The sequence below is a fragment of the Mirounga angustirostris genome, unplaced genomic scaffold (genome assembly GCF_029215605.1).
Source record: "Mirounga angustirostris isolate CCGP_5_RB_7025 unplaced genomic scaffold, mMirAng1.0.hap1 SCAF_15, whole genome shotgun sequence".
Lineage (NCBI taxonomy): Eukaryota > Metazoa > Chordata > Mammalia > Carnivora > Phocidae > Mirounga > Mirounga angustirostris.
In genome coordinates this window covers 8,056,699-8,068,302 of record NW_026991723.1, presented here as the reverse complement: position 1 = coordinate 8,068,302, position 11,604 = coordinate 8,056,699, and the positions used below count along the sequence as shown (strand labels likewise).

The 11,604-nt window shown below is 42.7% G+C and overlaps 1 pseudogene; it reads left to right on the top strand.

Moving 5' to 3' along the window:
* Positions 1–3,341: 3,341 nt before the first annotated feature.
* On the top strand, positions 3,342–4,788 carry LOC129046070 (succinate dehydrogenase cytochrome b560 subunit, mitochondrial-like; annotated as a pseudogene).
* The last annotated feature ends 6,816 nt before the right edge of the window (positions 4,789–11,604 follow it).

Sequence of the window (11,604 nt, the reverse complement as noted above, 5' to 3'; positions counted from 1 at the left end):
GGGTGCAGCCTCCAGAGAGCCACACTGCAGTTGACTACAGTGACAAGAGAACTCACGAATGCAAAATAAACTGGAGCAGGAACAAAGTCCTGTCAAATGACTGAAATTTCTGCCATGGCTGGCACTTGGTGAGGGGCGGCTGGGGGAGTGAGAAGGGGGTACCTACCACCGGCAGGATGCTACTAACAGGACCTGAGGTCAGCCAGCTGAAGGTGCTACCAGAACAAAATATTCACACCGCTGGGTGTTCTTCCTGTTGGATGGGGGCGGGTGGGTTAAGTAGGTGGATTTATGTATTTTTATTTAGCTTTCAACAGTTACACAGGTACACCATGGACACTGTGAAAAAGCAGAAACTGGGGCGCCTGGGTGGCTCAGTTGGTTAAGCCTCTGACTCCTGATTCCACTCAGGTCATGATCTTGGGGTTGTGGGATGGGGCCCCTCGATGGGTTCCACAATCCATGGGGAGTCTGCTTGGGATTCTCCCTCTCCCTCTGCCCCTCCCCCACTCTCTCTTTCTCTCTCTCAAATAAATAAATCTTTAAAAAAGAAAAAGCAGAAACTACATACAAGCAAAATGAAGCAAGTACAAGTTAGAATCCATGCATTCAGGAACAATTATTGTGAACATTAGACATATTCTAGATGTTTTTCTGTATATACCTACAGATGTTTAAATTTGCTTTTTAAATTTACATTGGGATTCGATGATATAAACATTAAGCATTTTTCACAATTTTTTTCTTAGTCATAGCAAAGAAGTCTTCAGTGTATGCATTTCATCTAATGTTGGACATGTGGTTTGCCATCCAGCTACTTCATTTACATTTAGCTAGCTCATTACACCCATTTTCTGTGGTTGGGTGCTTTCAACCAAGGAAGAATTCACTGAAAATTGAAGCAAACAGACATTCATTTGGGTGATTAGAATTACAATTCGGGAGACATGGATTCAGGTAGAAACTTGAATAGTTGTTCCCAAGAAGACAAAGAGCGGGCAAAGTTATAAGTCAAAAGATCATAGTGCTGCTCATTTAGGTCTGCTATGCCAAACAGGGATTGAAATCAGGTTAACTGGGATTGGTTGGGTCCATATGCAAATGAGGGACTGAAGCCTGTTAAACTGGATTGGCTTCTTTTGAAGTGAAGAATGCAGGTGATCCAACTGCCATGGTGAGGAGGATGTTCAGTCCAGGTTGAAGGCCATGTGGCCAGCTGTAAAGTGCAAAAAGTTCATAATTTCTCCCACAAGGATGTGCCTAAGTCTCTCCTCCCTTAGGGCCTCCAGACCCAATTTTAGAAGAGACTCTCTCAGCTCGGTTTGCTGGCTCTGTTTCGAAATCTCTTTTTACAGTGCCCAGTGATGGAGGAGTTCTGTGGTTGTCCCTGTCTGTAACACAGGCAGGAGTGTGAATGGCTATCTCTGCTTCCGAAAGTGGAATCTGATGACTTTTGAAAGAGTCCCCTTTTGTCTTGGGAATATCATTAATATCAGCCCTCCCGTGACCCCAAAGGAAAACAAGAGCTACCATGTTTCTCTTTTGAACTAAGGTACCTTCAATTCTGAATATGGGTGCTGCAGACTTGAACAAGGCAAGCATCTAGTTAAGCATTTTACATTCCATGGTAGCTTTAGCTAGACTGTTCTAGGAAGAGGCAAAGTTTGTCCTACCAAATAAAGCTTCAGTCTGAAGGGTGCATATATTCATCTGCTCACGCCACCATAATCAAACACCACAAGCTGGATGGATGACAGAAATGTATTTTCTCATAGTTCTGGAGGTGAGAAGTCCAAGAAGTCCAAGATCAAGGTTCCAGCTGATTTGGTTTCTGGTGAGGCCTCCCTTCCTGGCTCCTTCTGGCCATGTCCTCCATTTAGTCTTTTCTTCAGTGTCTACACGTGGGCAGAGATAGCAAGCCAGCTCTCTTGGTATCTTTGAAAGAGACCTTCGGTTGCCTCCATTTGACCTGAAACTTTTTAGTTGGATTTTTCTTTCTTCTTTTTAAAGATTTATTTATTTATGGGGCAGGGGGGAGGGCAGAGGGAGAGGAAGTGAGAGAATCTTAAACAGACACCACAGAGTCGGGAGCCGAGAACAGGGCTCGATCTCAGAACCCTAAGATCATGACCTGAGCTGAAATCAAAAGTCGGATGCTCAACTGACTGAGCCACCCAGGCACCCCGGGTTCTTCTTTCCAGCCAGTCTCTTGGCTTAGGCAGCAGACCCTGAGGGCAAAGCATCCCCTGATAGGAATAGAAAACATCCCCTCAAGCAACAAGGATTGCCCTGAGCCAGAGCCAGCAAGACCAGTCCCTGATGGACTCCAAGACAGTGATCGATTTGACCTTCACTGCCCACCTGCATGCACCCATCCACCTCTGTCCTGCATTTTCCTTATATAACGCTGCAAGCATTTTCAGCACTTCAGAGACAGTCTTTGAGACGTTAGTCCGCTGTCTTCCCAGAGGTGGCCTCACTGAAATAAATTCCTTTCTTGTTTCTCTGCCTTTGGATTTTGTCAGCAGCGAGTGGCCGTATCTGGTTTGTTTGGGACCCCCCGAGCCGGATGCTCTTGAAGCCCTGGACCCCAGTTATATCTTTTCTTATAAGGACATTAATCCTAACAGATTAGGGCCCCACTCTTATGACTTCATTTAACCTGAATCACCTCCTTAGAGGACTCACCTCCACATATAGCCACGCTCGGAGGCAGACACAAACATCCAGTCCAGAAGAGTGCATATCTACCTGATGGTGTCACTTAAGACCGACCAGCCCTTGAGGGATAACGTTAACTTGTCTGGTGGCCTTGAGAGTGGGCAGAAAGCTCCTCACAAAATTGGTGGGGGTTCCTCCCACCTATCACTGTCAGGTAGAAACAGCAGTGTGTGGCTGTAGAGGAAAAGAGCGGAATTTATCCTCCACAAACCCCTCAGCACCTGGGAATGAGCTGGATGCTGATTATGGGTTCAGGGCGCGAGAGACCACGGGGCAGAGCTCTGGATCTGAGCCGCCTGAATGCAAATCCCAACTGCACCTCCTTGGGAATATTACTGTGGCTCTTTGAGCCAGAATTCTCCGGCAGACAGATGCGGTACTCTGCGCGCTGTGCCTAGGCCTGGGGCTGTTGACTTTCCTCCGGTGCTGAGCAGGCCCCTGGGGTGCTGCACAATAATTATCGATGTCTGTTGACATGACAGAAATTAGCAGCACTAAATAAGCTTTAGTTTCCTCATCTCTCAAATGGAGTTTAGCACTTACCATGGCCCCAATTTGTTCATGGATTTCCTTCGTCTTCTTGGGTAAGTGTTGATTCTACCTGGCCCTCAGTTCCTACAATGACGGAAACAAGGGAGTTAGACCAAAGCACATCCAGGCTTCGTTTTAACTCTGCAAGGCTGCCACAATCGCTGGTGCTGAAGAGACACAATCTTTACATTGTGTTGAGGTGAACATGTTAGAAACGCTTTTACTACCCCCACCAGCGGGGGCAGCCAACGGAGCCAGCACGGTTCTGCCCCCGCCCCCCGTACACCCGAGACGGTTCGCCATGAGCTCGTAGCATCCTAAGTGACTCACGAGAGGTAAAAATGTGAATTGTTACTAACTCTAGGACTAGTTAGGTTTTATAACGATGCCGATCATTCACCCGTTCATTCATTTACTAGATATTTACTGATGGCCTACTACGTGCCACACACTGCCCTGTGTGGACATACGGTCATTTTAAAAAGCCCAAATTCCTTGCCCCATTGATGCTTACAGTGGAGGAAGCAGTCAATAAACAAACAAACGAGCACATACAGAATATGGATGTAGGATATAGGAAGTGCTATGGGATCAATAAAACAGGGTGAGGGAGTTGGGGAATGCCAGGTGCTGGGCAGGTGACCAGAGATGGCTTCTCTAATGACATCTGAGCAGAGGCGGAAGGTGTGTGACAGTGAACCACATGGTGTCAGGGGAACAGCTTCCACAACAAATCTTAATGCCCACAAGGTTAGCCCTTACAGTTTAAAAAACACTAAGAATACACATACGCATGTTTACTACACAGGAGTAAAGTATAAATGATACTAAAATAAAACAAAGGTCGACACCCTCACTACCCAGGATATTAAAAAATGTTTACTATGAGAGCCCTCATACCAATGTTCAATTTTTATATTATTTTTAAAAGGAATTTTGCAGAATGTTAAGGGCCAAGAGATAGTCAAGTTATATTGCTAAAATGAAAGAGACAGGTGAAAAACAGCCTTTGCAACTTCTGTCCAGGCCAGAACCCAAGACGGCCACACTCTTGTTGGGACACACTGGCTATCACTGTGCCTTAGTCCATGGCTCTGTATCCAAAATGCTGTTCCTTCGGGAACCACAGCCAAAAAAAAGAGACGGGGTGGTTCTGGAGTCAGAACACAGGCTCAAACAGCCCTTTAAAGTCTCCCCATATCACTATCTACAGCCGGTCTCTTCCCAGGGTGATGCCCACCTGTCACAGCGGCACCAGAAGGGTCTTGTTCACAGGGGTCTCTCCTTGGCTTGTCAGCCCTGTTGCTCCCAGGAATTATGAAGCTCATTTGGAACTCGTGAAATCCCTGCATCTGGGGTAGCACTGATCCACAGAGCTCAGTTTGCACCCATTTTCCCTCTCATGTATCACACCTGCAGTGAGATCGGACACTCGAAGAGGGACTCAGACGAAGACCTAAGATACCCCAGCTATACCAGTCCGCAATGGCTGTCTTGATTACTGCGTTTTGCTCTGCAGGACTGGCAGCTATGTAAAGAGCTGAAGTTTCTAACATCTTCTCCCTACAGATCATGACATTGACCTGTCTCCTGCTTGTCACTCTCCTCGCCACCCAGGGCAAACTTCTCCTGATTTGTGCAGACCCTTGTTTCCTCTTGTTTCTAAAGATGGTGATGGGGTTCAGGACATGCTACCCCCCAAAAAGGCACTTTGACATACTGAATATTTTCAGCTGAAGGAATGTGAGAAACGGCAGGTACAGAAAGGACTTTCTGACCTCCTCCCACAGCAGGTTGTGAAACCCTCTTGGTAGAGGTGCCCTCCTCCCTACTCCTGGAAGAAAGGAGTATTCTTCCCTCCAAAGAGGAAAGGACACAGAGAGGAATCTGGACAAACAGGCCTTGCCAACTGTCCCCCAGCTAACTACACTTATCTGAAACTCTTTGTCTTGTCATATTTTTCCACGACTTCGTACTTCTCATCAAACCTAGCACAGAAACACTTAACGTTTAACATTTCTTTGGTTCTTCACTTCTTTGAGAAGGCTCCTGTGTCACTTAAAACTTATATAAATAAATTTGTATGCTTTTCTCTTGTCAATGGGGTCCCAGCTAAGGATTTGGAAGGGCAGAGGAAAAAGTAATTTTTCTCCCTTACAATGGAGTAGTTGCGAAACCTCCCCAAAATCTGCCTCCAGCTTGCAGCCTACTCTGGGCCTAGGAGTCCTTATTCTCTCTCCGTTTCAGGCTTTGACTTGTGCTAAGGATCCGTGTTTGGCTCCTTCTTCCTGAGACAGTGGAAATAATCCCAGCTATGTGGTCTGCCCTGGGGGCTGGGGGTGGGGCCTTGGGTGCCACTGCCTATGGGTTGCTGGCTTAAAGGGCAATTCTGTTCACTTCAGAGCCCACGGTCTTTGGCACTGACACAAAGAGGTGGGGGTAGAGGGAGATTAACTTGTCCCACCTAAAGGGAGAAGAAGGGGTGGGGGGAAGTCGACACTTAGAGCAGGTGCTTTGTGAAGAAGGTAGGTAGCCTTTGATGCAAGAAGAAGATCTAGAAAATTACCACTGAACATAGTAAGGGTTATTCCTTTTCCTTGAATTTCCAGAAAAATAAGCCTCTTAATGTCATATTTTGTAATCCAAATTCATGAGATGTCTTTTTCTGAAACTGAATTGAAATGCTTATTTTGTCTTTGAAAAAGAGCACAACAGCTGATGAGGGTTCAGAACGCACTACCCCAAAATATAGCACATTGGCATACAAGATATCTTAAACTGAAAGAATTAAAAAAAGAAAAAGAACAGCAGAAGCAGGAAGGTCACTCTGGATATCTCCCCCACCCCACCACAATCACCCTTCTTCCCGGAAACAGGTCCTAAACCTCCCAAATGAAAGGTACCCTACCAGTACCAGGAGGTGGGAAGAAATTCTTACCACCAAAGATGGTGAATTTGGGGCCAAGAAATCCATACAAACAAACCTTGTTAAACTAACCTTTATCTTCCTAGGTATGGCTACACTGTTTACTACTCCTAGTCCAAAATCCTTTGTCTTGTCAATTCTTCACAAATGTATGATTTCTTTGTCTAAAGGATATAAAAGCTTCCGGCTCTGGTCACTTCTGTGGGTTTTCATTCTTTTGTGAAGGCTCCAAGTACATGTAAAAATTCAATAAAATTTGTATACTTTTCCCCTATGATCTGTCTTTATCAGTTTAATTTTCAGACCCAGCCAGAAACCCTAATAGGGTAGAGGAAAATTTTGTCCTCCCCTACACAGCCTTTAAAATATTTTTCCATTTGCATAATGATAACAGACACATAATAATAATACAATAGCCAAAATATACTAATGTGCACAACTCTTTGTGTATGTACAGAATGTAGAAATACACTTAATTTATTTTAAGATTTATTTATTTTAGAGAGAGAGCAAGCAGGGGGGAGGGGCAGAGGGAGAGAGAGAGTCTTAAGCAGATTCTGCGCTGAGTGTGGAGCCTGACGCGGGGCTCAATCTAGACCCTGAGATCACAACCTAAACCAAAACCAAAAGTCAGACGCTTACCTGACTGTGCCACCCAGGTGCCCCAAAATATACTTAATTTTTTTTTAATGGTTCTCTCCCAGTAACAGCATTATGGGTGATGTTTTGCTTTCTCTTTGGAGTGTCCTGTATTTTCCAAGTATCCACAGTGAAGATACATTAGTTTGTGTGAGTTGCTATTTAAAAGTGTTTCAAAACACTAAATTTATCCACTAACAGAAATTCAAAAGGATTTACTTCAGGCAGAGGAAAACACTCCAGATAGAAAGTCTGAGATACAAGATATGGCTAATCTGTGGGTAAATCTAAAACAAACAGTAGCTGTAGGAAACAGCCATAACATCAAATGTGTGTGCATGAAAACAAACTGGAACCCAAATCTGGGCAACAACTGCATTTACCTTGGGAGGGGTTATCAGAGCGACTGCAACACATAACTTTGGTGGCATCGCTTACGAAGGATAGAGGGACCACAGGAGTGAAAAGAGATACATTTAAAATTTGCTGTAAGTACTCCTTTCAAGTCAGTAAAATTGAGAGAGAAAAAGACTGTTCTGGCCACATTTGAGGGAGACATCACCACAAAACATAAAGTCAGGATTTCTTATATAGGAGTTAAAGACAACATGATACGCCTTTGAGAATGAGTTTAAACCTTAGTAACTTAAGGTGAGAAAAACAAAGAACCATAATAACTTAAAAGTAAGCTAGTCTTTGGCAATTAGGCCATTTAGTCTAAACAAATCTAGCTAGCCAACCTCTAGAGTTCACAAGGTATTCATACATTCTCCGAACAAGTTATTATATATGGAACATGGGCAAATAAAAGTTCTGTGAAATTGTTTCAGTTTCCTTATAATTTAATGTGACCTCTTATTTATGGGGGACTCCTATTTCTAATTCCATACATTTCCTGTTTCCACGCTAGGTATGAGTCTGTACATCTTGATTCCATCTCCATCATTTCTGGTAGCTAAATTATGGTGAATTAAGCTAACAAAAGTTAGCTGTTTAATTTTCTACTTGCTAAATATCCAAGGACATGGGAGGAAAAGGAATATGTGCTTGGGTAAGACAAACCCATGGATTCTATGAATTCAAAGAACATCCTTGGAAGTCTCTTTATATTTAATGTTCATGGAGTGAATGAGTGAACGGATGGATATGGAAATGAACTGACTGTTATACAAACAATCAAGCAAACTACTTGATCACCTGCCTTCCTTTGGTTTTGCTTCCTCTGTCAGCTGGTTCAAAGCACCTGCACTGGTGTTTTGTGCAGGACTGTTTTCCAAGTTGGCCTTAGCAGTTGGGGGAGCACCAGCCTGGGGTCTGCCCTGGTTCCACCCAGCACTCAGCTGCACATGCCCTTCCCTAACTGAGAGGGAGGGCTGCTGGCTGCTGAGACCCAGAATCTTAGCACAGTCAATCCAGCAGTTGGCCTGTGGCCATGCATCCCATCTCCGTGGTGACAGCTCCTAAATGTTTCCATTGGGTTCTCGAAATCAATGTTCCTCACTCAGCCATGGGCTGGTCAGCCCTTCACATGGTAGGAGTAAAGATGGTGAAAAGGCAATGTGCCAAACACTTAGAGAAGAAAGTAGGCAAAGCTGTACTTAATAAAGAGGTTAAAAAAAGGGGCGCCTGGGTGGCTCAGTCGTTAAGTGCCTGCCTTCGGCTCAGGTCATGATCCCAGGGTCCTGGGATGGAGCCTCACATCTGGCTCTCCGCTCAGCGGGAAGCCTGCTTCTCCCTCTCCCACTCCCCCTGCTTGTGTTCCCTCTCTCGCTGTGTCTCTGTCAAATAAATAAATAAAATCTTTAAAAAAATAAAAAAGAGGTTAAAAAAAAAGATTGTGATAACAGGGGGATGTAGTTGAAGGAAGTTCTAACCAAAGATACCATTCTCACTCCAAAGGCTTGTACGTGGAGAAACATAGAATGAATCAAAAGTCACAGAATTAGAGACCCTTCAAAAACGGGGGTCTTAAAGGTCCAGCAGTTCAAAGCCCTCCCTACAAGTGAGGAAGACAGGAAGGCCAGATCCTGCCCAGGATCACATAATGTGTACGTGGCCAACTGAGGGAGATGACTTCACATTTGTGTGCCACTTCACAAGGCACACTGGCATACATTGTCTTCTTTATTCCACCACACTAACCCTGTAAATTCAGATGTACTATGATGTAAGTTCTACATCTAAGGAAACTACCTGTCGGATATGAGTTTTTGTTCCTCCCCTGACACATATAGTCCAGGAATCAGCTTGATGATTCTCTACCCCTGACCCGGGTGTTTGATAATAAATATATGCAGAGCTGCATGGACCCAAGGTTTTCACTGCAGTTGACTATGTCTTACAGATTGAGAATGATTTTAGGATCACTGAGAGAGGTAAACCAAAACTTTGTAAAAAACAAAGAAAGTAAATATACAAATAAATTTAAACCAACACTGCCTAAGCAATATAATTATGAATCACATTTTTATAAGCAAAATTAAAACACACTAATATATCACTTTAACATATAATTTTGAAGGTAATAAATGGAGTTATATTGTTCTAAGACCCATGTATTTTCTAGGAAGAAAGTAAAAGTATTGGTACTTTTTTATCTTGATTATATGTATATACTTTTTAATAATAATATATTATATATAATATCATATACTATAATATATATTATTTCTTTCAAGTTCACCAGTAAAAGAGTATATGACTTCTTAACCAGCAGAAAGGAAAATGGGATGAAAGAAATTACCTAGTAAATAGAAGGGACAGACAGAAAACACAGGATGGGCAAGACAAATAAAGGATTAAATAAGATGATAGATGAGACTGAGGCACCTAGGTGGCTCAGTCAGTTAAGTGGCCGACTGCTGATTTTGGCTCAGGTCATGATTTCAGGGTCATGAGATTGAGCTCTGCAGCATCAGGCTCCCTCCCCAGCACAGAATCTGCTTGAGATTCTCTCTCTCTCTCTCCCTCTCCCTCTGCCCCCTCCCCTGCTCGCTCGCTCTCTCTCTCTCTCAAATAAATCTTTTAAAAAAAAGTTGGTGGGGCACCTGGGTGGCTCAGTCGTTAAGCGTCTGCCTTCAGCTCAGGTCATGATCCCAGGGTCCTGGGATCGAGCCCCGCATCGGGCTCCCTGCTCGGCGGGAAGCCTGCTTCTCCCTCTCCCACTCCCCCTGCTTGTGTTCCCTCTCTCGCTGTGTCTCTGTCAAATAAATAAATAAAATCTTAAAAAAAAAAAAGTTGGTGGATGAAACCTAATTATGTCAACAGTTGTGTCAACTGTAAATAGGCTAAATGCTCCAGCTAGCAGCAACACTTTATCTGAAAACTCCAACTTTAATCCATTTACAAGAAAAACATGTAAGTCATTAAAATATGTAAAAGTAGAAAGTAAAATTATGAGAAAAGGATAAACCAAAAGAGCACTGGTGTATCTGTATTAATATCAGACAAGAAAGACTTCCAGGCAAAACAGCACATGAGAGACACTCAGTTACTTCACAATGGTCCCAAAGAGGAGAAAATAATTTTAAACTTGTATTCAGAATGACATGGCCTTCAAATTAATTAATTAATCAATCATAGAATAACTATAAGGAAAGACAGACCCACAATCAGTGTGAGAGATTAAGACTGACTTATATAAATTATAGAACAAGCAGACAAAATATACCAGTATGAATATTGAAAATATGAACATAATTACAAATTTGAGCAAAATCTGTGCACAATACTGAATAACACACATTCTTTTTTTTTAATTAACATATAATGTATTATTTGTTTCAGGGGTACAGGTCTGTGATTCATCAGTCTTACACAATTCACAGCGCTCACCATAGCACATACCCTCCCCAGTGTCCATCACCCAGCCACCCCTTCCTTCCCAGCCCCCACCACTCCAGCAACCCTCAGTTTGTTTCCTGAGATTAAGAGTCTCTTATGGTTTGTCTCCCTCTCTGGTTTAGTCTTGTTTCATTTTTCCCTCCCTTCTCCTATGATCCTCTGTCTTGTTTCTCAAATTCTTTTTATCAGTGAGATCGTATGATAATTGTATTTCTCTGGTTGACAATAACACACATTCTTTTATGGCATGCACTAAATATTTAGGGAGACCGACTGTATACTAGATCATAAGGTAAACCTACACAAATCTCAAAGGATTGAAATCATACAGAAGTATTCACTGACAGCAACATAATTAAGTGACAAATCAATTACACCATGACAACTAGAAAACACTCATTTGTTTGGAAAGTAAGGCCCAGACTTCCAAGTTGTCCATGGGTTAAAAATGAAATGACAGTAAACTACACAAGGTTTAGAAAGGAATGATTACAAACACATACCAAAATGTCCCTGAAACTCTTTATGCCAATAGAGTGAAAGACTTTAACAGAAAATGGAAAATTTCCTGAAAAAAAAAATATATATATAACTTACTAAAACTGACTTATGAAAGAACTAAAAACCTGAGTCAGAGCATAACCATCAAACAAATGGAACCAGTCATTTAAAATCTTCCCCAAAAGGAAACTCTAGGTCCAAGTGGCTTCACTGGTTGATCCCACCAAACATTCAAGAAACAAAAAAATAGGATGGAGGGAATGCAGAGCAGCATTATTAAAAGAAAACATATCTGAGAAATACAGACCAAGAAGAAAGACCTAAGTTAATATATTAAGTTTTTGTTTCTGCACCTCGTAAGCACTCCAAAAGAGTTAATTTTTAGCTTTACTAGCAGTTAAAAAGGAAAGACCAGAATCCCAGAAAAAATCATCCCCTTCCGG